General features: G+C 47.6%; 1 protein-coding gene across 2 annotated transcripts in view; it reads left to right on the forward strand.

Moving 5' to 3' along the window:
• cemip (cell migration inducing hyaluronidase 1) overlaps positions 1–27545 on the forward strand; it is a 65351-nt gene that overhangs the window by 968 nt on the left and 36838 nt on the right. The gene's annotated exons all lie outside the window — the stretch shown is intronic.

Genomic DNA, 27545 nt, shown 5'->3' on the forward strand with positions numbered 1-27545 from the left:
CGTTTCTGTCATTTTTATGAAATTGTGATTACAATTATGCATGTCCCACGGAAATGAGTGGCTGGTTTGGTTGCTTTCAACATAAACTGCTATGAAGAATGGAAATGTGTTTAATTCTCGTGTTTTATGGGAGTGGGCAATCAATGAGTAGCACTTCGTCTCTTTGGAAGAAATGCGGTCCAGTAATGAACCGCCCTTCATGCCTGTCATTAAAACAAATGCTACCCTGCCGAATATCCTGCGCCTGTGACCGGTGTTTGAGCATCCTCGCCTTGCCTGGCAGTGCGCACTCACCACGACGTGGCCTCTTTGCTCAGAGATGCATCCTGGATCTAAGCTAAAGTTGTTGTCGGGAGCGCTGTTCACGCACACCAGCTCCACTTCCGAAAACGCAAAGCCGTTGAGACCACCGTGCACTGCGTTTGGATGTGCAGCCGCTCTGTGCCACTTCATGCGGGCAGCTGACCCACAGGCTCCGGCTGCTGGGGGCCAAAATGTACTGACTTAGAGCTCCCGTTACGTAGGATTCTTAAGTGCCTGCCACGAGGGCAAACCTTTGCCCCTCCTGCATGTCATGCCATCACTGCACAAATGCAGACCTGCAGGGAACGGCCGTGCTTCCAGCCAGAGTCGCAAGCATGAACCACATGCCTCGCTCTCCCTCTCCTTTTAGAGCGCGCTGGCATCTACTTGGCTTTTTGTTTTTTATTGTATCAGTTCGTTTTATTCCCCCCCGTGAAACTGCAGCCTCTTCTTTGTCATCAGAAAAGGGTGGCTTCGCATTCGCATGCATCAACCACTAAATGGTGTATGAGACTGTGGCGGGAGGGTGCTCCTCACGGGCGTCTGCGTCAGGAGAGCGAGCGGATCTCTCCGAGCTCGTGCTCCCGCTAAGAAGTCTGTCAAACAAGCGGCGGAATGAAATTCGCGGAGAGCGCATGCGACGCGCCGCGTGCCACGCCACGTTAACGGCTTGTGCAATAATCACAGGGTGGTGTAGAGCTGTAGCCCACTATTACACTTGGATCCCACAGGAGTGCAGAAAACTGTCGCACAGCCTGAAGTGGAGATGTAATCACGCCTCCGACTTATTTACATAAAGAGACCATTAGACCAGTGGTAATTGGTTTATTGGGGGATGGAAAGAAATTGCGTAATAGTTGTCTTGCTGCTTTTTTTTTTTTAATAATAAACTGACTGAAGGTTATTTTGGGTTGCATATTGAAGAGCGTGGAGCCAAAATGGCTGGCTTCAGTCTGACCTAGTTAGAGGCAGGTGGGGTCTGACAGAGGTCCTATGACTTCTCTCTCTCCTGCTCTGTCTACTGATGTGGGTTGAGACCACATACCTCTGAATCTAGATTTGGGCTATAGCGACAGCTCATGTGATGAGACTACGGTTACATCTCAATCACATATTGAGCATTGCACAACACAATTGCACTGTACTCATTCTAGTTCAAGTTTGGTTTATTTGTCACATACACAGTCATACACAGTATAACTCGCAGTGAAATGGTGGAGAGTGCTCTGTCCAAACTGAGGAAAAGAAAACGGGTGCATAGAGAAATATATATTCTATATATGTACAAAAATATATTAACAATGTATGTACAATATATGTATATTATGTTTATATACACAATGTACAGAATGTACAGATCCATCTTGTAAAATGACATATTTACAGTTTTTATGTTACATGGTGGTAATTGTTACATGCTGGTCATTCTGGGCAGCGTTAATTCCACTTGTTGTCAAGTGAGCCGATTAACCAAGGAGTTACCTGATGACACTTTTTTTTGGCAACAGTGCATGACTTACTGCAGAGAGCACTGTGTCCTGTGACTCCTGGGCCGGAACGCCACCTCCAGTAACTCTCCGAATGCTGTCACGTCACAGCCCGTATGACATTCTCCTAAATTCGTCACCACATGAGAGTGCATGTGCAGATGCATGGCCGGGAGGTCGGACGAGGCTTTTCTATTCCGGACCACGCTCCGCCTCACGCTGCTGCCATGGGCTTTCTGCGTTCATCCGTGCAGCGACATGGCGCTCTCCCTTCCTCCGCTCATTTCCATGCAAATGAATACGTACATGGGCTCAGGAATATTGAAATCCGGGGAGGAACCCATAAGGGAACGTGGTGATTAATATCCGTAGGAAGAACATCTCCATTTGTGGTCAAATTAAGATTCATTTGAATGTTTAAATGATTTTTTTTTTTTTTTAACACAGGAAATGAAACCCTCAGCTGCAAATGAAATCTAAAAGGCTGAAGCAGGTTTCTAATGTTGCGCCGTTTCAAGCGTTGCTCACACGTGACAGTTGGGTTGTGTCATGGGCTTCACTGAAGGTTGCTACATTTAGCAGTCATGCTGTCAGCTCAAGGGGCTCGCAATCCAGGTCTCGGCCACACCCAAGCAGTCCAGATTTTCACTCTGCCCCATCTTCCGATGGGACTAAACCACAAAGTCAGGGCTGCAGAGCTATCGATTACCTAGCTAAGGTGTGTTGTGAGTTGAAACAGAACAAAAACCCTGACCTGGCTGTGCTCAGCAAGGACTGGATCAAGAGCCTCTGGTCGGCGTAATGATATAAAGGTAGGAATCTGCAGAGCTTTAGGTGGTGCCCGATTGCAAACCCAGCTTATGGAGCCGCAGCATGGGGTAGAGTTCACCCTCCAGCTGCTCCGCGAGGAATATGGAGAATGCTGCCTTCCACTTTCTAGATGGGAGGGGAGTCTTGCACTCCTTCCCATATTTAGAGCAGCGAGCAATGTGCTTTGTGCCCTCCAAAACTGTCGAGGTACTTGACAGTTGCAAGGCTTCTTGAAAAATCACATAAGCTTAGCTGGCATGGGCCATGCGAGACCAGTTCAGACGGGTAGCGCGGTGTTATTAGGGATTTGGAAACGACTACTTTTGCTGACGAGCAAAATACTTATTTTGGTTGTTTCTCCTCTGAGCACCAGAGAGCTTCATTGAATGCGTAAAGACAGATGACTGGACCAGCAGGGACGTAGGAGCTGGCGTAGCGCCCCGCTGCCACACCTGGGCTCCCTTCACGAGTGGACCACCAAGGAAACAACCCTGCTCCAATTACCGGGCTCACGTGACAGGCCTTTCAGACCACTCGCTAATTATAAAGTATTCAAAAAGGACCTCGAGTCCAGGGAGAGGCTTCCTCAGCTCATCATGTGCACACACAAGAAGCGGGGAAGCCATTACCATGAAGACCCGGGCCGACAGCGGGGTTTAGGAGTAATGGAGTAGCAGGGCTTCGCCCGTGGCCCGTCAGCCCTCCTTTAGCGTTGGTCTGCTGGAGGGGCTGTGGAGAGGTCGTTTAGTATATTTATTAATGATTAGTATATTTATGTGGTACACGTGTGCAGAATTGTGCCAGTGTGCATTTTTGTGTGGTTTTTGTTTGTGGGTGCGATCCTCTCACACATGTGAGCGTGTACGTGTTTGTGTGTGTATGTGTGTAAAGACGAGATGGCCTCGCCCACGTACACGCGCGCGTACGCTGTTCCATGATCGATGCAAATTGAGCCCCACAATCCCTCATCCTGGTAATAAAGTGAGTCAGACAGCATGGGTGTGCACGTGCGTGTCTGCCCATCATGTCTAGCCAAAGAGGAACTGAGCCTGGCAACAGAGGCCCGTCGGTTATGGATTTTCAGGTGGATGCTGACGGTGCCATCTCCATCCATCTACGCACCATCCCTCAGCCAAGCCTAGCGTCCGTCGGAGCCGGAGTAATCCATCTGCTGCCACAGCCCTCAAACAGGCCCCACCGCACACTCAACGCTCCATCAGACGTTGCCGATGGAAACCTCAAAGCGCGAGCGGCTCCAAAGACGAGCCGTTCGCCGTCAAAGGAGCCGAAGTCTGCGGCTCGTGCGCCATGCGTGTGGACGCAGCCGCGTGAACTAGCCCCGCTCGTGGTTTCCTTTGAATTTCGTGCCATGGCGTCTCGGAGAGAGCTGCAAAAGCAGCTGCCAGTTGGGGGGAGATGACGTTCAGTTCCGCTTTGGCCTACACGGATGATCGATGGCCAAGAGGCGTGCCACGCGTACCAGCACATACCTGCGTGTTCCCCGAAGACAGCCAGCTTACAGAATAAACCTGTAATGATACGGGGAGCAGCACACCCCCAGGGCCCTTATTAACAACCTGCTGCCGGACAGAGTGCTAGAGAGGCTCCCAAAGCCAGGCCATCACGCCCACTCTGGGAAGGCGGAGCAGCCTCAAGCACAGCACAGGAGAAAGGATGGGGCAGCCCGCCGCGGTCACGACCACCTGCTGGCAGGCCGAAATGAAGAAATATGCATGAAACACACACGCGCAAGCTAGCTAGTCATGTTTTCTACCTTATTGTGTGTGTGTGTGTGTGTGTGTGTGTGTGTGAGAGAGAGAGTCTGGGTGTATCTGTGTTTCAGTGTGGTGCGGCGTTTTGCTAGTGCAATGCTAACTTAAATTATTAATGACTGCAACAGAGGGAGGGAGCGATGGAGAACAGCATACGTCGCGCAATTTATAGAATGAGAAATGACAATCAGGGTTCCTCTCATGTGAATCCGCTCATTTTCAAACGGGTGCCTACATTTGCCTGCATTTCTTTATTGATTCCACCGAGAGTTTGTGCGGGAGGAATATTTGATCCGTAACCCCAGTTTATATCAGTATGCTGGTGGTAAACAAGGGAGCAGCAGGGATCCATGCTGATTAGGAAGCACAGTGGTGGCGGAGCTGAGAAAATGCAAACATCATTGATTGTAACCAGAATATTCTGAGTCCCCCCCCCCCCGGCTTTCGGCATTTCATAGAGTTCATAAAATGGATGTTCCTTAAATGAAACGGATGTATATCTGACAGCAGTGCCAGATCGAGAATGGTCATCTTCCCTTCACTCTCTGTAACAATCCACTTAGCAGGGCCACTCACTCCATTGTGCCGTGATGGGCATTTTTCTCTCCGACAGGTACATTTTAGGATCACGTACGCTCAACCCCAAACACACTTCCTATGGCGTCCGGCTGCTCTGTTCAGCGGGGCGCGGCCGCGCGACTCCCGACCCATAGGTCGCGTTTGTGCAAACCTTTGATAAGGCAGCGTAAGGCATATACCGAAGGCACCCGCACAACACCTCCAACACCAGTTCTGGTTTATTTCTTGGCGGAATGTGTTGCTCTAGCCTGCATGTATTTGCTCAGGAATTTCACAGACGTTCACAGTAACGTACGTGAGAGGGAGGTGTGTGGCGGGACCAAAACTCGGAGCCACCTGTATCTGTATTGGCTTTTCCAATCTTCCGATCTCGTGACCTTCTCTTATCCGACAGCGCTGAAGCTCCAGACCCGTGCTGCTCATTGGACCTGTAAGTAACCCTGTGCATCCTCCTCGTCTGGCCTGAGTTGGTCCTGACCAGTCTGTGCACATTCAGCAGTGCTGACTATTTGCTGGCACAGGGTTGGTAGTTCTGGTCTTCGCTGCGATTTGGCCCATGCTGTCCATCAACTAAAGCCTACTTAACAAAAGGTCCAAAAAGGGGCCAGTACACGCTAATCTACTCAACGCACTTACCAATTCATGCAGAAAAAAGCATGAAGAATTCAGTTTATTATGCACCATATGGCACCATCTGTCTGTCGTTGTCCAAAACGGGTCTTACCAGAAGACAGCAACTCTACAGGATTGTGATGAGATGCTTCCAAGGTTACGCATTAATTCATAGAGCGATGGGAGCATGTTGCAGCCTTCCCTTTTCCCTGTTCATTCCCCGTTCCCCATTCACAAGAATTCCTATTCTTCACTCCTGGGTTCCCTGTTCATTCCTATTCTCCACTCCACTTTCCCTGTCTACCGCTCTCCAGGTTTAGTCATCGTTATGAAGAGCTACACAGGAATGCAGCTGTGCAGATCTGATAGCCCGTCTGAGAATATGCAATCATCCACTAATGGCAGTTCGCGATTTGCACATTTAAGAACGTCTACATGTCTCTCCATAATGCAATTAAGCGAGGCACATTTGCACTGGGAGATAAGTGCCCCTTGGTCGAAAGTGGCAGGCTTGTTTTCCGGTAATGACAGATGAAATCTCCAGGACACCGGCTTTTCCAGCGCGACGTGGGGGTTACCGTCACATCTCGCTCAGCGCGTGAAACCTCCGAGAATGGCCATTAAAACAGCAGCATGGTGAAAGGAACGCCGGCACGCCCTCCATGTCATCCGTGTGGCATCCGTGCCACCGACTTGTGCTGCTCTCCTCTTCCACTCTCGTAGGAACCGGCGGCACGCTACCGTTCGTCCCCGCGCTCTCGGCTCACCCCGGCCAGAGTTATTCAAGCACGTCCCTCCCCAGTGTTTACTGGGAGCGTCTGTTCCTCATGGGCGCTGTTGCAGGCAGGGTCAAAGGCCACCTGCCTTGCATCGCCGTACAGATTTCAGGCGCAAAGCCTTTGACAGCCTGGCTGATAGCCCCTTAGAACAATGAACATGGAAAATTGGGCAAAGGAGATGATGTCAGTGCCAGAGGCCGTGGGTGACTCTTCTCTTAGCGTTCTCAGGGCTGCCATGATTGGACCCTCCCCCTAGTTCTGTCAAGATTTAAGACTGAGTCACATACAGTCTTTGGCTGTTTATTCTGTTGGATTATGATAAGGACATTAAACCTTAAAGATTGTTAAGAATCTGAAGGTTGTGTGACATAAGAGGTTTTATATGGCGCATTAGGCAAGCAGTTGAAGAACGCTCAGGCAGGCCTAGCAGAGCTTTCCGGTCAACAATTGATGAGTTCCTCCTCACTGCCTGGAGTAGGGAACTGTGGATTTCCCGAGAGAACTATGTAGTGTAAAACAAAACACAAAAAAAACCATTGCAGAATCCCAGTGCGTACATAATTCAAATATCGCATTAGTGTACTAGCTTTGTTGTGCTAGCTGTCTCTGTCTAATCAGGAAACGTCTGGCTCTGAACAGGGCACTGACTCTTCCCCCATGGACTTTAAGTCCTCCTGATGAAGGAGTGAGAGGGCAGGGACAGTTTGTCTTTTATCTACTGTTTAGTTATGTTTCCTCAAGGTCTGGCATCTTTTGGACATTTCAGGGGTCTGTGTGTATTCTGCAGGCCTACCCACTGTAGTTTACCATCTCGGGAAGTTTAAGCTAATTTGAGTAACAGTTTGAGAATCATTCATCGTTAAACGCGCACCCAATTAAGGGATTCTCCGAGATTAAAGTGGACAGAGGGAAGAGAAGCTTAAATGGTAACATTAGTAAATCATTAGTGTGCTTTAATTGTATTTTTTCATGCCTGTGCCAGATAATACTTCGTTTATTAGTTCCTTTATGCAGGTCCCTGTCGCTCAGTTTCCTTAATAAGATTTGAGGTGGGTTTGTTTTTTTGCGGGGGTTTTTTTTTGTGATGGGAGGCCGATTGCTGTCCAAGAGCTCGGGGAGGAACGACAATGGCATTGTGTCTTAATGATAAGTCATCTGCAGCTTATTCCAGACAACGTTCTGTTACTAATTAAGAGTAATTTTGGTTGAATGGATGTTCTGTTCTGGGTACCAGCTTTTCATTCCACACTCTTCAGATTAAGTAAAACCTCTGCTAAACCTTTCTAATTATTTTGTGTTAGCTTTTACAAAGGCAAAAAAAGATGCCATGATAATGAACATTAGCTTTTTAAATAAGGTAAGACATTTTCCACTATTATAACATTCTTTTGCTTTCCATGGCTGTTTGAACGTTCTTTTTGTTAATGTTGATAATTATTGTATCTGAATGATATTGGGGGCTTTTGTAGAGCAAAGCAGATCTGGAATTAAACGGGATGAAAGTGAATGTGATTCTTTGTATATTGTGGGAGCTTGACATCCTATATTGGCCTTAAGATTCTGTGCTGAATAAATGCTGATGTATGTTTGTACAGTGAGTCATACTACTATGACTGTGCGTGTGTGTGCGTGTGTGTGTGTGTGCATGCACATGTCCTGACCCTTTCTCTTTCTTATATACCTCCTCTTCCATTCGCTCCATCTCATTCCTCTCGTCACCAAACCAACAAGTTCTGGCGTGTTGACATTCTGTGGGCAGACCTCCTACATCAGCGGCGTGCCTCGTGCCTGGGTGTCACGGTGCCTGCTGACCCTCGGGTCAAGTCAATACTTTCCACTGAAGCGCTCACATAAGCTCCTGGAAACAGGTGCCTGTGGCAGCCCGTTAAGACTCCCCAACCCCCCAGCCTGGGCGCAGCACCGTAGCAGCTAGCATAGTGACGAGACATTACGGTTTTATGTTTGCTCTATTCCTGCTTCGGAAGCCGGCCGTTATGCGCCGCTTTGCCTAGCTGACACTGCAGAAATTTCTGGGCTTCTTAGGAAACAAATATTCTATTAATGTATCCGTGTCATGCAAATAGGCAAAAATGTAAATTCTCTGTTGACGTCTATAGAAATGTACATGGAAAAAAAACATTTATCAGAAGACCCTATTTTTGTATTTCTGTGACACCGTGCTGTGGCTCACCCTTCTTGCTTTCATGAATAATAAGAAGAAAGGTCTGCAGGAATTATGAGCAGGCGCTGGATGAGTGCTTGCTTCACGCTTGCTAGGCCAAAAGATAAAGTCTGTTACTTTTGGTGTGGAGTGGAAACACCCTGTGCCGTCCCTCACCTGACTGACAGACCAGTGACCCTGGTGTAGAGGCGAAGGACGCTCGTGTTGTTGAGAACTAGAAAAGAGGCTCGCATATTTTAACCGGAGTGGTGTCAGAGCATGCTGGGGGGGTCAAGCCTGTGTCACCGAAAACAGGCCAAGTGTGAGTGAAGACAGAACTTCAATGGAAGTGAAGACATAACCTTTTAGGAGTTTAGTGGTTTGGAGTGGGTTTTAAGACCAAGACCAAAGCATGGATTCCATTCCATAAGTAAACACAGCTGTGGTGGTAGTTTTGGAAGAAATCTTATCAAAAAAATATTGAAACAAAATCCATAACATGGATCTTGAGGAATTCTGATTGGCCGAGGCCGTGAATTACATTTCAAAGGCCATGTTACTAACCAGCATCATAACACTATATACACCGATGCATGTTTAGCTAATAATATTGAAAAATGCCTCAAAATGTTACTAGGGCCAGGCCAGTTCAGCACGCCAAGGTTGCGTTTTCCAGCTGAGGGCCTCCGTGGCTGTGTTGCGCAGACAAGCTGAATGCTCCCTTACAGCCTGGCTCCGTGGGTGGGGGGCTACGGAGCAGCAGGGTGCCGGACGTCACAGTAGGCCATTGACGGAGCGCAGTGGGGCAGAGCGACTTGCGACTCGCTCCTGGCGTCCACGTTTCGCTGCACAGAAACAGGATCCATCCAGGCCCCCCGGCCTGCGCCGAGCAGAAGCGGAGACGGAACCAGACACGAAAGAGAGCCTTCAATTAGCGTGTCGCCGGACGAGCGGCCGTCACAGTTGCGTCGCGCTTGTCTTTTTCCCTTTCACTTACTCTCCTTCTCCCCTTTCCCCGCATTCTTTATTTTTTTTCCTAGGCGGAATATTTAATGCAGTTGACACATTTCTCAGCGGGTAATATAACTCCTCACGAGCTGTGATAAATATTTGCTTCAGACCCGGGCTTCGGGCCTGCTCCCATCACCACAGAAGCACGGGAGCGGCAGGAATATTTATAAGCCGCGGAGGCCGGTGGCCGTATATCACAAAGGAATTTCCACTTTCACTCCGAGCGTGTGCCAGTTTTAAGGTCAGCCATGCGTGCCTGTGTTGTTGCAACGATTATCAATATCAAAGATATCAGATTATCCCTGAAACAGCAGCGATTTCTTAAGCCAGCTGTCTTGTGACACAGTACATTCTGAGCAGGCAGTCTTCTTGCACAAAGGCCCAGATTGTTTAGGAGATTCCCCAGTCATCGTTTTTCTTCTGTGATCTTGCTGCAACACCGATCTGGACGTGGCGGGAACGTCAGTCTCAGGGTTTGATCCCATGCAAGATGTTGACGTGACGACTGTTGCACTGCTACCTCTTGCCCTTTGACAGCCGTCATCTGCCGCTGATTGGCCTCAGAGCTTGCGCTCTCCTGGAGATGAGTCCGAGCATTTGCATGGCATAATTAGGAGGCGCTGTTCTAACGGCCGGGTGGTCGGTGTCAGCATGGTGGGCTCGTGACGGGTGTATTTCGTGGTGGCATCTCATCCGTGGTGGCTGAGGGTCTCGCCGGCGTGCAGCACACGCTGACCATGAGTCGCCTGGAACACGCCGCCCTTCCTTCTGGGACGCTCCTCCACTTTTACTGCACATAATTAGCAGTCTGTAGGTGCAACAATAGCAGTGTTGGACTGCTAGGGACATGAGTGACACTAATGAATTTGGCAACAATGGACGTGTATGTGTGTGTGTGTGTGTGACCCTGAGCTCTTTTATTTTACTGTGTGAAATATATCTGTGTCCACTGGGATACTTTCTGCTTGGGTCGTAGCTTCCTGACGTGACACACACACACACACACACACACACACACACACACACACAGACACACACACACTGCTTCCCTTTCATATTCTCTCTCTTATTGTGTTTCCATGACTTTTTTGTTTTTCTTATCTTTTTTAAAAATGTTCTTTCTTTACTAGTTACTCCCCCCCCCCCCCCATATTCAAGTACCCATCTCCTGTCTGGACACAGTATTGTTTAAAAGAGACATGCCCAGTGCGACAAAAATGACTGTGTGCGTGTGTGGTGTGTGTGTGTGTGTGTCCCCGCCCATGTCTGCCGGTTCAAAATGATATCCATCTCTCCCACGAAATGACACTCCAACATAGTCACACCCCAAGACTGCAGCATAAACTTCAAAAGCAGATAAGCAGGGCGTATATCAGGCTCCCTCCAGTCGTCCTGACGTCCTCTGTAATAACATATGAATCGTGCAAAGGGACGCAGCTCAGACGAGGGTTCACTACAGTCTGCTCTCAGCACCGCTCTCTAAGAGCCTGTTTGTAGCCCAGCCACATGCCCTTTGGTCCCAGACTGGGTTACACTCTGTTTCAACACCACAACATTGTACTTTGTGACTGTTGTAGAGTCTCATTTTAGCTTTCTGGGTTGTTTTTAATTTTTTTTTCCTTTAAGCCCTCAAGACCAGCATGTATTGGACACACGCCACACTTGTTTTAGCTCAACACGCTTATGAAAGTTCATTAATATTGTTAACTTCTATTACACATCATTCTGACATTGAGTGTTTATGACCTTGGTAAGCGTCTAACGCTGCAAAATGGTCAGCTGCAGCCTTTCAGCAGACGCATGTCCTCTCAATTGCACTCACGAGGAGGGCTTATAATCACTGTAATCACCGTCACCCTACTTCACAATCAGACGCTGCCAATCCGGCCACCGTCGAGTGCGCATTTGGCAGAAGCCGTGCATTTGTGCGTGTGTGTGGCGGCACGTTTGGGTGTGTGTGTTTTGGGCGCGCGCGCGTCCTCCGCAAAGAGGCAGCGGTGGTCTCGTCCCCCTCCGTCCGTCGCAGCGGGTGGGGCGACAGTCCGCACGAGGAGGGAGTGTGGCGCTGGACGCATGGATGCTCGTTATTGTTTTTGTTTGCGGCGCTGTGGGAGCTGCAGATGGTTTAGTGCTGAGAGGTTGGGTGTGGGGTGGGCGGAGGGGTGGGGTTGTCTGTCGGGGAAGTAGCACTGACAGGAATGTTTGTGTTGTACATGTGTGTCTGCATATGGCTGTGTGCGCGATAAACTGCTGCGAGGAAGCTGGGGTGAAGGCCGACATCCGATTGCTCTCGGGAGTGGCAGCATGGCACTGCCAGAGATGCATCCAAAAGAGCTGACGGAATATGGGAAATGAGAGTTGGGCGGAGCAGGACAGAGGTCAGCTGGAAAGGTAGGAGGTATGGCTGGGTGGAGAGACAGAATGGGAAGGAAAGTTGTGTTATTACAGATCTCTTTATGTTCCACCTTATGTCGAATGGACAGAAACCACCAACCGATGCAGAGCTGAGACTGCTTGTCGGATAATCAACCGGCCGCACATTTAAAATGACTCGGCGTTTGGCTCACTGACAACACGGGCATTCTGGGTAAAGAGGATATGGAGGATTCCATAACAGCGGTAGGAAGGTGAGGGCAACACGAGAAGAAGATCGGAGATTCAAAGAAATCTCTGGAACAGACAAATCAATCATGAAAGACTAAGGGCATGGAAGTGGCCATGATGCAGCCAGGATCGATATTTGTCCCGTGAAGAAAATAGCAACTCATTGACCTTCTCTCTTAACACAGCTGGTGGGAATTCGCTGGGTGACAACACAGAACCTAAACAGAAGCATCTTCTAGAGATTATTAATGCAGTTTAGCAATGGAATCAATTGTCTGTCTCTCTGGGAATGTGCTGGTACATCAGCACATAGATAATAGTTTCATTACTCAGGTTTGTTTTTTTGGTTTTTTTTTTTTAATTATTATTGTTATTATTTAAAAAAAAACCTTCCCACCCAGTAAGTTGACCCAGCGTTTAATTAAAACACTAATATCATGGATCTAAGTGTAGGGGACACACAGTACACAAGATCGATATTCGGTGAGCTTTGAAATCTACATAATGATCATGACTGGAACATTATTGCTGTAATTACACTATTTCTTTGAGCAACCTTTATTAATGTACATTAATGTGCCATTTCATAACAGATTTTAATCCGACTCAGCACAAATGTTGCTCGCCCGATCCCTTCCTTGGGAGTGCGTTCATTCCCTCACCACCGCTCTGACGTGGTTCCTCGCTGTTGCAGGTCTGCGCTGCGGCGACGCCTACGTTTTGTAAACGTTCTTCACGTGGATCGAGTCCAGAACCTTTTTTATTTATTTATTTATTTATTTATTTTTGTTCATCTCCGCTTCGGTTCCTGGGATCCTTCTTGTACGGCTGCCAAAATATTGTTGGCTCGGCCCTGCGTTGTTACGCCTCTCCTGCCATCTCGAAGAAACGAATCGTCACCTCTTAGTAAAAGCCGCACTGGCGCTTGTTCCCCTTCTGCTCGCGTTCGGCTTCCATTTAGATTACATCTCGGTTATTTCCTTATTTCCTAGGTGCCAGCGGTGCACTCTCCCTCTTTCCACACTCGCTTTAAAGCAACACTTACTGGAGCAGACCGCGCAGTGGTAACAAATCACGCTTATTTGGATGCGTGCTGCTGTCAGCTGGCAGAGCCGAGTGGTTCTTTTACGTTGGTTTTCCACATGCACGGGAGGACAGGGGAGAAGGAGAACAGGAGAGCGGAGTTGGGGCCTGTCTCTCCGCACGCCGGAGGTGGTTATGTAATATATTGCAAGCTGAAATGCGAAGTTTCCAGGGGGCGGAGGCTTCAACCTTCCGCGGGGAAGAAAGCTCGCTACGTGTGCGAACTCGCTGGAGGAAAATGACAGTAATGCTGGGTGAAGTCCGAGGCACACACGGTTTGTTTGCATTGTGTGCAACGTATGGAATTTTCAGTGGTGGTCCAAAATGTTTTTTGTTATTATGTTTTATTGGTTTGAGAGCAGTGTGCCCTCACACGCACCCTTAATTCCTCTATGTGCTCAATGCATATATTTCATAATTAGTTCACTGAGGTTGACTACTAATTGGCTGGCAGGTAGTGGGCTTGGATTTGAAAGCTACAGCCACTCTGCTTTGGGCCAGTGCCTTTTTTTTTTTACTTTAATTACTCGCATTTCTAGTAAAGGAGCTTCTCCCACATAAGCATGTGGAGGAACATGCAACTTGGCATAGAACCTCTAAAAAACTCCGTTCTTTACAAATCCTAATCTAATTTGGAAAAAACATTGGCAGGAGATGCAAATCAGAAGTAGGTGCACTCTACTATCCCTGTGGGTGGGTGGGTGTGCATGCTGGTGTTTGAGCCACAGGCCTTACTGACTATATTACTGCTATTAATGTTGTATGTACGTGTCTATTTGTGTGTATGCTTGTGAGTTCCTATGTGTGTGTGTGTATGTATGTGTGTGTGTGTGGTATCCCAGTAAGTTGGACAGCACATATAAATCAAAGTGAGCAATTGCACCTTTAAAAGGCAAATAGAGAGAGGGGCTATAGAATGCTGTTTCCCCTGCATTGATGGTGCTGTTATTTGGGTCAGAACACTGGCTGCCTCCATCCGTATCTCACTGGATGCCTTCATGGACGACTCCTTCAGCACGTTGGCAACAGTTAAACTCATTCTGTGTCTGCACAGAAAGCACACCAGAAACGTGCTCTTAACAATACATTAGACATTTTAAAATCAATGTATGCATTATTAGGAAAAATGAATCCATCAGTAAGCCCATATACAGTATGGCAGACACGAGAGAGTCCGCTGATTACCGATGAATCCTTAAAGAACTTCATCTAAAAGGGTCTAACACTCCAGACCTCTGGAGCTGCCTTTTTGCTCCATACAGGATCACCACAGAAACACCAGGGAAGATACCTGTGGCCTGCTGGCGTTTATACAGCAAAAAGCCTTATGACACGTTCAGAAGGGACAACTAAGCATTTCACCATGGAAACAATGAGCAGAACATTGCAGAAATGCTGTGCGTGTGCAGTGAGCATTGCGTTATCATGGTAACAGATGACATCAAACTGCTGCATGGCTGCCACGTGCCTGAAGCATCTTTAAAACAGAACAATGAGCTTGCTAGGTGAAACAAAAGGGAAACTCGAGGAAGTGGAGAACAACTCTCCTAGCACAGAATTCTCTTTCATCTTTCAAAACTGATTGTGCTTTTGTGGACACTATCTTGTTAAATGGGATAAAACACAAATCATTCTACAATTTTTCAGCATCCATCTGATATCATTGAAAACAGAATTCAGGTGATGCTGACAGTGTATATTTCTTCTCCCCCATAAATCTGTCGTCGAAAGGCCAAAGTGTGGCAGTTCAGAGCCACACACACACACCAGTAAAAGTGCTAGGTCTACCGTTCAAATACTTTTGGTCCTGCGGCAGGTGGTCAGCAGCGTGGCACACGGAGGCTGTCAGGTTGAAGGTCCCGTGGGTAAAGGGAGAGAGGCGTCTCGCATGTCACTGCCTATTGTACAGCAAGACTCCTGAAATCCAGCACTGTGCGGATGGTCTTGCCGGGGTGACGGCGCTCTAGGTCAGCAATCATTGTCATCCGTATTGCCACGAGCAGAGATCTGGAGCTGCTTTTTTGCTGCTAACCGCATGCCATTTCGTTTCTTTCAGCGCTAAAGGTCAGTTTCCGGACTGGAGCATAGCAAAATACCTCGGCACTGAACATGCACATTCAAGTATTAGAAAAGACTGTAATGCGCACACCCAAAAATCAGCAATGGGATTTTGGTGAAAAAGGAGAACGTGGGTAGTTGGGCAGGAGGTGAGGGAGCGTATGCACCCAGATCGCAACGAACGCGAGGTGTTTGGAGAGTTGATATAATCCACGTAGGAAGAAAGCAGGATGCACATATTTTCCAGCATATTAAAATATGCCTGACTGTGAGTTCCCACTGTGCTATTTGGTTCATGGAGTTTGACAAAGGGAAGGAATGCTGGCTTGGCTCTTTGCATGTCTATTAAATGTCCAAAGCTGCCCACGACAAAAAAAAAAAAAAAAAAAAAAAAGAGCGAGAGAGCGAGAGAGACAGAGAGACATGGGAGCGGCGCAACCCTCAAAAACATGACTTGTTCTTCGCCACCTTGTCACACTGGCTTTGATTCCACTCACATGAAGAGTACATTCTGTCTTTGTCCAGCCAACAACAGGTCCGGTGCACGCACAAATAAGTTATTTGGCTTTCGTGCTGCGGCTCGTGCTTCAATGTGAAAAGGACACAAATAGCCTTGTCACAGAAAGTTGGCATCAGAGATTAAATATTCTATGCAAATAGGTTTGGCAAAAGAAGGCCTGTCATTTACTGTATGCCTTTATGAAACACAAGAACAACAGAAATAACAAGACAAATGTGCCAAATAGTCAAATTCAGCTGTCAGCAAGGTCAGGCTCCTCTGTGGTTGTGTGTAAGGTAATGTTTCACCATCATGTTAAATTCACTTAGTACAGTAACTCAGTAAGACTGGGATAACACGCCATGACTGCACCTATTTCAGGCATACTGCCTAGTCTGCAACATATATACATGTACACTTTGATCTCTGTGATTAAAAGACAGAAAATAACTGAGGTTAAGTTAAAAAAGAGGCACAGAGAGCCTGTGTTTTCCCCCCTCTTTTTAGTGCGTAACAGCATTAACTGTCACTTAAACAATTAGTGCACAGTAGTAATGCTGAGAGCAGTAACGGATCAGATGAGGGATAGAACGTTTTAACGCCAACACAAAGCTCCTGCTAATCAATTAGACAAAACAAATCCCTTTTTAATCAGCTCACACGATGTCCGTGCTTCACCCTATCCCCCAAAAGCTCGCGGAGAACAGACCCAAAAGAGAGAGACAGACCACTTCAGATCGACTGGCATAATTCTCTAGCTTTTTCAGTGTAGGGTAACCCATTTGGTGTTTTACAGTGCCATCATGCTGTTGTTCACCACAGGGCTTTTACTGCAAGGGCTCAGTCTGTTTTCTTCACATTCAAAGAGTGAGACTTTAGATCAGATGTTAAAGGAACACACAGTTTTTACCACCACAAAGTAACAAACAGTATTTATGAAAGTGATTGATTATTTATTACTTTTACATTTGCTCTATAAAGTGCAGCTGCTTTGTAGCACCTGAATGAACCTGTTTATGCTCCATAGAGCCGGCCATGTTTAAAATAGATTTAGTACAGGATCTCTGATACATCCAGGCCACTAGGTGTCAGCGTAATGGCAGTTTCATAATGTGAAGACTAATCAATGGAGAAAATGATTTAAATGGACGCCCTTCACCCCTATCAATAATGCAATAAAGGTTCATGATGGGTTCACGAGGCCCCTCCCCAGGGGTGTCGTTAGGGGTGGGGGACATCGGGGGTTAAGCTCTGAATGTTTCAGCACCAGCCTCGAATGATTTTGTCCGTCTCAGGTTTATTGGGCACTGCTGCCTCTTTAAGAGGCTGTGCTGCAGACCTAGCTAATGTCCCTGCTAAAATACTGAAACATCAGCCGGAGTGACAGTGGCTCACGTCTTCTGGGACGTGTCTCATAATATGGAGTGTAACTTTTTTGTTGCATTTTAATATGATCGTAACACTTTACACTTGCAAAGTTAGGAAATGGACATGTGATTCTAGCAAATGTTTTTTGTTTTGTTTTGGTTTGTTTTTATGGGAGAGGGAGGCAAGATTTTAAAACGGCCCCTTCTTTAATTAGTGCTACAGATCCTGCGTACTAGGTGCTATTTTCCAGTCCTGTCTATTGCAGGTCTTCCAGTTCGTGTTCATGCTAACTCTTTGCTGATGCTCAGATGTCTTTCCAGATTAGAAGTTTCCAGCTGTGTACCAAATGCATCTGAAATCTGTCTCAAATGTACGACCCATAACTTCAGCGGCTTGCCTTCTCAGTGGCATGATGCATCCTCGAAACTTCTTCTAGTGGGTGAAGTGACCTGTTGCATTTGAGACCTGGTACATTGTTGGCTAAATTAAAGCCGGGGGATGGGGTGGAACCAGCAAACTCATTCAGTCACTCCCAGGCTTTCATTTCATAAAAGCACCTTTCAGGTCACAGAGGGGTGAAAAGAGCACATTTAATTTCTACAGGTGGGCACGATAAATAAAAAGCCTTGTATAAAAATATGCGGCCATGTTGGGGTTTTTTAAATTGTTTTTTCCCCTCCCCCCCAAGCACCTTTCCACAGGCATTACCCTGTCCTTGAAGGCAGGAGGGGGAAAATCCCAACGTTCCCTGTGAATGTAACAGAACAGGAAACTGAACAGAGCCATAAGTGGAGGCCTATTTGACGGCTTTTGTGCGAACATGCCGGACAATTAAGGCACCTTAATGTTGAACTGATTGAGACCTGAAAGAGGCCTGATTGGTTGAAAATCGTTGACTGATGAGGCATCTTGTGCCTTATCTCCCCCGTTTTTCCATGGAGAGTGGATGAATAGGGATGCTTGTCTCCAGAGGGCTCTGGCCGGGTAGCAGGTGGTCACGTGCCGAATTTGGCAGTGTGGGTCAGATCCTCCACGCTCCCGTTTGACTCTTTCTGCAAGCAGCTGTGAACTTCGCCTTCACTGACAACTCTCAGGCTCCTCGGGAGAGGGAAACATCTGAGACATCTGAGAAAGGGATTGAAGCACTGGCCCTTTGTGTACATCACTTGGTTTCCAAAGTTGAACGTGAGAAGTAATACTTAGAAGTGAGCAGGGAAAATTCTGTCATCACTTGACAGACCTCACTTACTCTGTTACCAGAGTTATTACCGTCACCTTTTCCCTCAAGGACAAGTATTAAGTTAACATGCGTTGCCATTAGGATCTTGGCATTTCAAGCCTAAACTGAACAGGCCTAAGAGATGCAATTACAGACTATCAAGGATAAGCACCACTGCCAAGCTATTCATGTTTGCCACTGTTGACCATAGTTTGAGTGCCTCAGTTTACAGGCATTTCTGCCCAATAAAACATCTCACTGCCTTGAACAGAAATTTGACAGTTTTGCCAGGAAATGACTTAAGTGGGCTTTGTTTAAAGGATTCATCTTAAAACTCCCACCAGTCCTGTTTTCAGCGCTTTTAAGTGCCATTTCACCTTTATGAATGGGAGTGTGCAAGGACAAATGCCGAAAGGGGAAGTTAATGAGGAAGACGGGGCATTTCACCAGCCCACCCTCCTCGTAGGGCATCTGTCGGCTCCCAAGCAGCTCTGAAGGATCGGAAGGACAAACGGCCCAAAGAAGAGGTCGTGGCCCTCGGAGCGATCTGGGAGCCCCACGAGCAAACTGCTGCCGCGTAGTTTCGGGCTGTGATGAGCAACAGCGTGTGAAGTTGTGGAAGCGGTTAGGAGCTATCTGGGTTTGGTCTCTCTTCACATCTTTTACTCGCCTGTCTTCTTTTCCTTGTTTCATCATTTTCAGAGCTGTTGAGTAAGACCTGGGGGGTAATTCCTACTTTATCACCCAACACTGACGTTCTGTTTCTTTGAGGCAGCAGCCTTCTGGAGCTTTGATTCCCCTGATGGAATGGAGGCAGTGGTGGAAGGACTCTTCAAAAGGGAATTGCAGAAGAAAAAAAGACCACATCTTTCTCTTACTGGATGATTTCTCTCCTGCACTGTTAACCTTCCCATTCATTCCACTCAATAAAGCAAGCAACACATCAACCAGCTTGACAGAGCATTTAAAAGAATGACAAACAAAGCCCTTATTTTTATGTATTGGGCACAAGATGCTGATTTATTGAAATGTTGCAAAAAGAGTTGTTGTTTTTTTTTTGCTTCTTCCATCCAGTATTGCTCATGTAAAATTGCACAGAAAATAAGTTTATCTCGTCTGAGGGGAAAGAAAAGCAAAGAGGCACAGACGGAAAGACGGAAGCCAAGGCGGAGTCTCGGAATCTACGGAGCAGCGACTGGTCGCAAGCAGCAGGCTAGACACGTGGCCGGCCTTAATCGGACTTCAGCTCTTTCTCTGCGTCAGCATCAAGCTCCCCTCATCCCCCACCCCGTTAAACAGGCTCCATGCTCACCTTCTTTCGCGGCTAACCGGGGACCCTTCAGCCGTGCCTGCTGCCCGCTTCGACCTGGTCTGAGGTCACGTGAACTCCGATTGTGAGATCGCAGGGGTGAAGTCGGCCCTGGAGTCGGATTTCTTATCTGCCATGCTATAATTACCCAGCATGCAATTACGGCGCTGGTGGGAGCTTCCCTTCTCATAAACCCAATTCTGTCTGGAACTCTGAAGTCACAAGCATAAACCCATCAGAAGTTTAATGCAGCATCGTAATGACTTCAGTGAGGCCAGCCTGCCAAACCTCGTCTGTGTCAGAGCTTATGAGGTAAGGCCTGATGGGAAAGGAGAGAATGCTTTTAACATCGAACTTTCAAAATCACTCAGTCATTTTTAGTGCTCTCAGGCCCGATCTTACTGATGCGCACAGTCGTCTGTCTAGCCGAACCCGATCTCAAACATGTTCCTCCTCGCGCCTTCACACCTCCCCTCATATTAGACCCCTTCAGACGTGCCTGGCTGCACAATGGATCTTGCATGTCCACTCCCCGTGCCTCACTTATTCCAAGCCTGCTCATCACATCCCGTCTGCGTCGAGAACGCAGTATCAGATTGAGCGGGACAAGGTTCAAATTTCTGCACCCGGCTACGCCAGAACAGGGAGCTAACCAGTCGTTTAACACTTTGCGGCAGGACCTGCAAAGGGGAGACAGTCGGCGGAGAGACTGCTGCTTAACACCTGCCCAACGTGGAGATGAAATGAGCTTGTTAAAGAGGTTGGTAGGGGTGCGCGCAGTTTGAACGTTTACTGGAAAAAAGGGAATGAATGTGTTGTTGTTGTTGTTGTTGTTTTTTAATCTCCCTGACTGTTGTTTGTGCTGGCCTCTCTCCATATTTCAGTTTTTTCAGTTCCACCATTATGCATAACCAGATCCGCATATAATATCTAAAAGGTTTAGCAGTGGCTCAATCAGGAACTCACATGTAAAGTTCTTCTAACTGGAAGCCTCGGCACAATAAAAGCCCCCATTTCTATGATTGCTGTGAATGCCCCCCCCCCCCCCCCCCCCCCCCCCCGCCTAATTTGATTGCAGGCAGTTATGGTGGAAGAAGTAGCTGACTGTCTGATTGTGACAGTCTGATTGTGTGCGTGCAGAACGCATGAATGCTGTCACTCGCATTGAAAGCCTGCTGTACATTCATTGAGTTTCGGCGCAAGAGCGAGCGCCGGGTGTGGCCCCGAGTAAAAGGCAGATTGTGCGCGCCGATCGGCTCCCACGGCTGCTCTCCCACGGCTGCTCTCCAGTGAGAGGGTCTTCCTCTCCTTCTCACTTTAGAGCGGATCATTACCATGACTTGCATCACTTGGCACTTCACCTCCTGGAGAGGCCCTCTTGTCTGGCTGAGTTGCACTGTCGCTGTTAGTAAGCTAAGTGTCAGGGATCACGCCCCCCTGTTATCACTGTAGAGATGATGGAGGAACGTTTGCAGGAACAGACACGTAATGGTGCAGAAGAATTGTCTCTAAACAAGTCACATTTGCTGTGTTTAAGGTTAGTGTTCAGTGTAAATATTAGCCCTGTGTGCCGAGAAAGTCTATCTACCAAGGAGGACACTCACATCATGCATGTGGTGAGTTCCAGTGGACGCGTGTCCAAGCACTCACGTCATGCATGTGGTGAGTTCCAGTGGACGCGTGTCCAAGCACTCGCGTCATGCATGTGGTGAGTTCCAGTGGACGCGTCTCCAAGCACTCACGTCATGCATGTGGTGAGTTCCAGTGGACGCGTCTCCAAGCACTCACGTCATGCATGTGGTGAGTTCCAGTGGACATGTGTCCAAGCACTCATGTCATGCATGTGGTGAGTTCCAGTGCACGCGTGTCCAAGCACTCACGTCATGCATGTGGTGAGTTCCAGTGGACAGGATTCATTAAGTGATCCCATCTGGGAGTTTCTTGAAATATGACCCATGAACTATGAATCACCTGTGATGATTCTAAACTTACCCCTGTGGAGTCACTTCATAGACTTTGTACTTTGTACCTCTGAATTTGGACTTTGATGCATTTATTACAGACCTTGTTTTGAAGCACTAAGTCTGTTATGCTGCAGTTTTTTCATCGGCCCTACCTTTTTGAAATCCAGTGGGATTCATATGCATAGATTCTGTGTGCAACATATGATATCTTCTATCAGTGTGTTGAAAGTGTCATTTATTGTGAAATATACCTTTCAAATTTAGCTCTAATTATATAATAAGTAGAGTGCAGTTTAAGTGAGAATCTTTTAAGTGGGAATATGTTTCCCTTAACGACCTGACCACGGTCTCGTTATTCTGCTCCGCCTGCTCTTTCACTAATGATGGGGGCATTTCTACGTCCACGCAGACCCCTCTCTTGGGAATGGAACAGCGGTAGCCAACCTAACCGCTCCTCCTTAGCACTCTGTTCCTCTCTCTCTGTCGCATTCACTCCCAAAAGCTCATTGAAACATTCACACAGCGCTGCACGGTGATCAAAGTGTCCGACCTCATGAGACCTGAGCAGTGTCCAAGCTGCTTAATACCCATACTTGAAAACAGGACAGATTTTAAGACAATTAAACCAAAGCATAATTAATGCTCCTCCTCTACTTGACTGAAGGGGTTAAAAAGTGTAGGGGAAATCAACCTGAGCCACTTTTGTCAAAACAAGCGGAACAGTTTGCTTTCGCTGTTGGAATTTGGGACATCTGTCAAAATAGATTCATCAGAAGCTCTTAAGCCACTTTGCTTCAATTACATGCGCTTCTCAATTTCATTACTGCAGTGCTTAGGTGTTATTATCCACGGAGTCGGTATGCAGAAGTAAGCATCCCGAGCCATGCCGTTGTTCTGCAAACGTGGGTGTCTCACGCCATGGGGCTGCATGCGTGTTCTGCAGTACCACAACATTCTCATGACATGGACCAACCAGGTTTCTCCTCCTTCCTCCCCTTTTTGGGTTTCACCGGTCCTCAACGTCTTCCTCCATCCTTGGCTTTGAGACAGAGCACTCATTGCTGGAGGGTCTCTTGAGGTATTGTTCCTGGGTTTTACAATGAGAACATTTTTCGGACAGTTTTCTCACTGCATACGGCTCTCTGCCTGTAGGTTTCATCAAGGGGAGATGAAAGAGAGTGGAGAGGCTGAACCTGGGGAGTCCTTCCTCTCCCAGATAAACCGATAGCCTTTTTATTCTGCTTCTTATCTACAAAAGGAAAGTGGGTTTACAGTCCATTCTCAACAGAGGTAGAAGCCCACAAAGATCTTTCTTCATTTGAGTCTGACACGTGAAAGCCTCTGCTCTTGTGAAAAGAATATCTCAATTTCGAGAGTGTGTGTCTGTGGCTGTGTGTGTGTGTGTCTGTGTGTCTTCAAGAGAGAAGGCTCTAATATATGCACCCGTGTGTATGCGTGTGTGCGTGTACTTAAGGAGAGCAGTTGGTACATTATGTGTGAAAATGTTGCTTTGCAGGCCAGTCTGGCTCACTCTTCTGCCCTCACCACTAAAATCCCATCAATCTTACAGGCAGGGAGAAAAAAAGAAACATTCCAGCTGGTTCTCTGGAACAATGTGTGGTTACATTTTTTTTGTTCCAGTGCAAAGTGCAGGAGAGTCCTTTTCCTAGATTTAACTGGCATAATTGGGCTTGATGTACTACTGTGTATAAATGAAGATATATCAAAATGACAGGTACAGCCTCGGGTAGCTCATCGCTATATAATCTATCATCCGCATGTGGTAGGGCTTGTTGCTTTAGTTTGATGTTTTATGGTGTAAATTCTAAAATTCATGTTCATGTGATAGAGAATAACTCAGTGCAGTAGTGGTCATGAGATCTGTGAGGAGTGTTCTGTACTGTACAGGTGCAGGTGTTCAGTACTGTGCAGGTGTCCAGTACTGTGGATATGCAGGTGTTCAGTATGGTGCAGGTGTTCAGTACTGTGGATATGCAGGTGTTCAGTATTGTGCAGGGTTCAGTACTGGATTGGTGCAGGGCAGGACCAGGCTACGTCCTTCCCTAGACCCTGTTGAGCTGTGATGGACCACATACTTAAACCTGAATATTAAAAACAAGCAAACAAAAAAAAAAACCTTCAGCATTTGAAAGGTTTTCCTCTGTGCTACACTGTACCTTTTAAGTTAATTGAATAACTGATAAAGTTTTCTCATGCTTTGTTTGGTTTCTTGATAGGTTTAGTGGATTTATTACTGTACTTGCTTTAGAAAAAATGTTCTATATTAAATAAACAAGGGAGAAAAATGCTTTCAGACTGAATTTAGGCTTATTGCACTATTTTCTTTGAGTTTTTTGAAAGAGCCTGAAGCTTATAACATTTTGAAATTCAGCTATGTGTTTGCTGGCCTGGAGAAGCTGATCTTTAATCCACTAACACCGGCTCATATCCATATCTGTGCAAGCACCACCTGTTGCTTTTGGGATAAAAAAAAATGTCATTTTCTTGGCAGCCTTCTGTGTGGTATTAGTTCCTAGAGCTGATGTAGCACGTGAAGAATTTAAAACAAGTCGTTCCCCTTCTCCCTTTTCATGCAGATACTTTTGTTGTGTAACAGGCAGGAACACAAAAGGCTGTGAGACGGCGCTGCGGAGCGGAGTGTCTCAATATGGGGAGTGTGCGGAGCCGTTTCCGTGTTAGACGGTGCCGTACGGATATATGTTCGCAGGTACACTTGTTTTGCCTCTGTGCTTCTGTGGGGCTTGTGTTACCGTGCTCTAGCCAAAATGCCACTCACACACGCTCTGCTTCCTGGACGTTCTTATCGCACATCAGAAACTTTCCAGGAATGCAGTAAAAAAAATTCTGCTTCTCACTGGCCATTGAGAAGATATCTCAAGTGATTTGCACCTGGCTGACATACATGTTTACATTCTTGCCTGTACGTTCTTGTATGGTACTTGCATGGTCATTTTTCAACACTTCTTGTAGCCTGATGGGAAATTCGGTTGCACGATGCAGTGTCTTAAAGTCGGCAGGGCTCAGAGACAGACTGCAGCGGTCAGAGGGGTTTTGGAAGTCCGAGTGGATGGCTTTTTGTCCATTTGTTTTTCTGACGCGAAGGACAGCTCAGTGAGCCTCGCTGTCCCACGGCATGACCTTTGCTGACGGCTGAGGTCGAAGGTGACGTGCTGCGTTAGCAGGGTGAGCTCCCCTCCGCTGCCTCCTCAGCACTCTGCCCCATCCCAGACTGCCTTGGCTCCACTCTATCCGCAGGGAGCTACAAAAATAGCCATTCTGACAGCAGCGGTGCCCGAGGGCTCAGATTCCCCTCCGGCCCGAAAGAACGGATACCACCTTCGCTCACCTCTCTTCGCTCACCTCTTTCTGATATAGAAAAGGTTCACTCGCCACCCAATCTCACCGGAAACTTTTGCTTGGTCGACAAAGTTTCCACAGCTGTAGACTCTGTTACCACGCATTAGCTATCCTCCCACTCCCCTATGAAAGGTCAGTCCCTGAACACAGGACCACTGTTGGCTGGATATTTTTGGGTGGCAGACCACACTCAGCCCACCAGTGAAAGTGACACGTGTAAATCCTCCACAGGACGCTTGTGCCTCATGCGCTCATACCAGTAAACGCCCACTACAATACCCCTACACCGGCAGTGATATTGCCCACCACCCCGGAACAGCCCACCAGCGCAGTCTCATCCGGGGGTCCTGTGCTCAGAAACTCTTTATGAATAATATAGAATGGCTGTCAAACTATACATGGCACATAATTTGTAAAGTCCACCCTAAATACAGTACCGGCCAAAGTGGCCGGTCAGTGGAAGGCGTGCACGTGGGTTGTGAGTGTATTTTCTCCTGCACCGAAGAGAAAGCCATAATCAGGACTTATTCCTCTCTCACACACAAAGTGCACGAGGCACGGAGACATCGCACTCAATACTGTCCCCCCTGCTGGCGTGGATGCCGTCTTAGCCCACACGGCACCTGTTGCAATAGCTGTCACGGCGTAACATATCGTCATCGGTTAGGAGCACGTGCTGGTGCGAACTCTGTCGCAGCAGCGGTTTTCAGCTTTCACTTTTGACATGCAGAACATTCCAGGGGCTACTGTTTGGCCCCCGCCCCCGCCACGAGCCTCAGAGACGCACCGCCCATCTGCTGGGTTGCGAGAGGCGGGTTGTGATCAGCCAGACGTTTCATAATGACAGGGCGCTAGCAGACTCGCTCACGCATTAATGGAACTTAGTTTTTTTTGCCTCCTTCGTATCACACGTGGCACCCTTTAGAAGGGCCAAGCCTCAGGCTGCATGCCTGCAGTTTACGCTGTGGTCACCACGGTTCAGGCTGGGGTGGGACGGGGTGTTGACCTCATCAAAACCTTTCTGAGGGGAGAAAGCAAACCAGAAATTGCCAGTTTTCCCTTCCGCTGGGATCCACATGGAAGCATCATGCATCCATGTAACTTTCTCATGTTCGCCGAGCTGTTAAAATGTACAGTCGACTGCTGGTTGAGGTCACTCGCGTGCCAGTACAAAACACAAGACAGGAACCTGCCAACATGGCGCGCGGCCCGTTCTGCTGCGAAGGCCGCCCTTTGTACTCCATTCGACGTTGCGCTCAATTGACTCAGAGGTCAGCTTCGAGGGGGAACTGGGAATGTGGAAGTGGACTATCAGGCCAGAAAAGGTGGAGCAGCGAAGGTCAGCAGTTCCTGCGCGAAGCACACATTCTGTCCAAACCGAAAAAGCCCCAAGAAGTCAGGGGCTTTATCGTGCGATTCAGCATGACGTAACGCTCTGGGAGAGAGGCGTTCGGGGTAGGGGATTTGCACAGAGCTTGGGCAGGGCACTTTCAGAAGCGCCACGCCGGGCCCGGCTGTCTGGAGCAGGGGAATACAGCAGAGAATGTGAGACCTTTTTTTAAAATTTTATTTTATTATTATTTTCTTTCATTTTCCTTCCCTTTTTTTGCAGCTTGTCAAGAATGAAGATTATTTGTGGAGCAAATTGTGTGCCTTTGCTCTCATTAGTCATGGTGGTTAGAGCTCGCGATCCGCTGCACGTTGCATCCTTGGACCTGGCATCCACATTGGCCTGTCTGCGATGTCACAAGGCAAAGTGCGTGACCCTGCACCATGCACACTCCTCCGCCAGACACGGCTAGTTTAGCCGGCCATGGCCCAGATGTGCTTGGGCCCCAGCTATCGGTCACCCCTCAGAATGGTATGCGGTGTGCTGCTGTCTCATAGCACTGGCAGGTCAGAGAGAGAGAGAGAGAGAGAGAGAGAGAGACAGACAGAGAGAGAGAGAGAGAGAGAGAGAGAGAGAGAGAGAGAGACTGACTTAAAATGCTTAGAAAATGTGTGTGCTTATGTGGGTGGGTGTGTTCAAGCTTGCATGTCCTCCTCCTCCAGGATCGCAGGGTATTTGGCTCAAGGGGAAATCTGTCTCTGCATTAGGAAACCCTATAAGGGGATTTTCATTCCATTTCCCACGACGCCGTTCTGAAGAAGTAAATGAACCTGGTGGGGAACGTAGCCATCTGCTAGGATTCTTCACACCTGAACAGGATGAACACAGGATGGCAAAAGAGGGCATATGACTTCCACCAGCCTTCTGCAGACTTGTTGAGCAAGACACCAGTCTACCTTCAGAAACGAGCGGGGCCACTGAGCATGCGTAAATGTGTCCCGCGGCCCATGACACGGATAGTTTACCCGGCCATGGCCCAGACGTGCTTGGGCCCCAGCTATCAGTCACCCCTCAGAATGGTAGGGGTATACATGGTTTTGGCAGGGTGGTGATGTGTTGTTTTTGCACATTTTTAGAACAGAAATAAACCATGTAGGAAAACCACAGAATGAGGTGACCTGAAACACTTTATATGTCCAACATGTTGCTTTCTTAATTT

Source organism: Electrophorus electricus, chromosome 1, assembly GCF_013358815.1.
Source record: "Electrophorus electricus isolate fEleEle1 chromosome 1, fEleEle1.pri, whole genome shotgun sequence".
Taxonomy (NCBI): Eukaryota; Metazoa; Chordata; class Actinopteri; order Gymnotiformes; family Gymnotidae; genus Electrophorus; species Electrophorus electricus.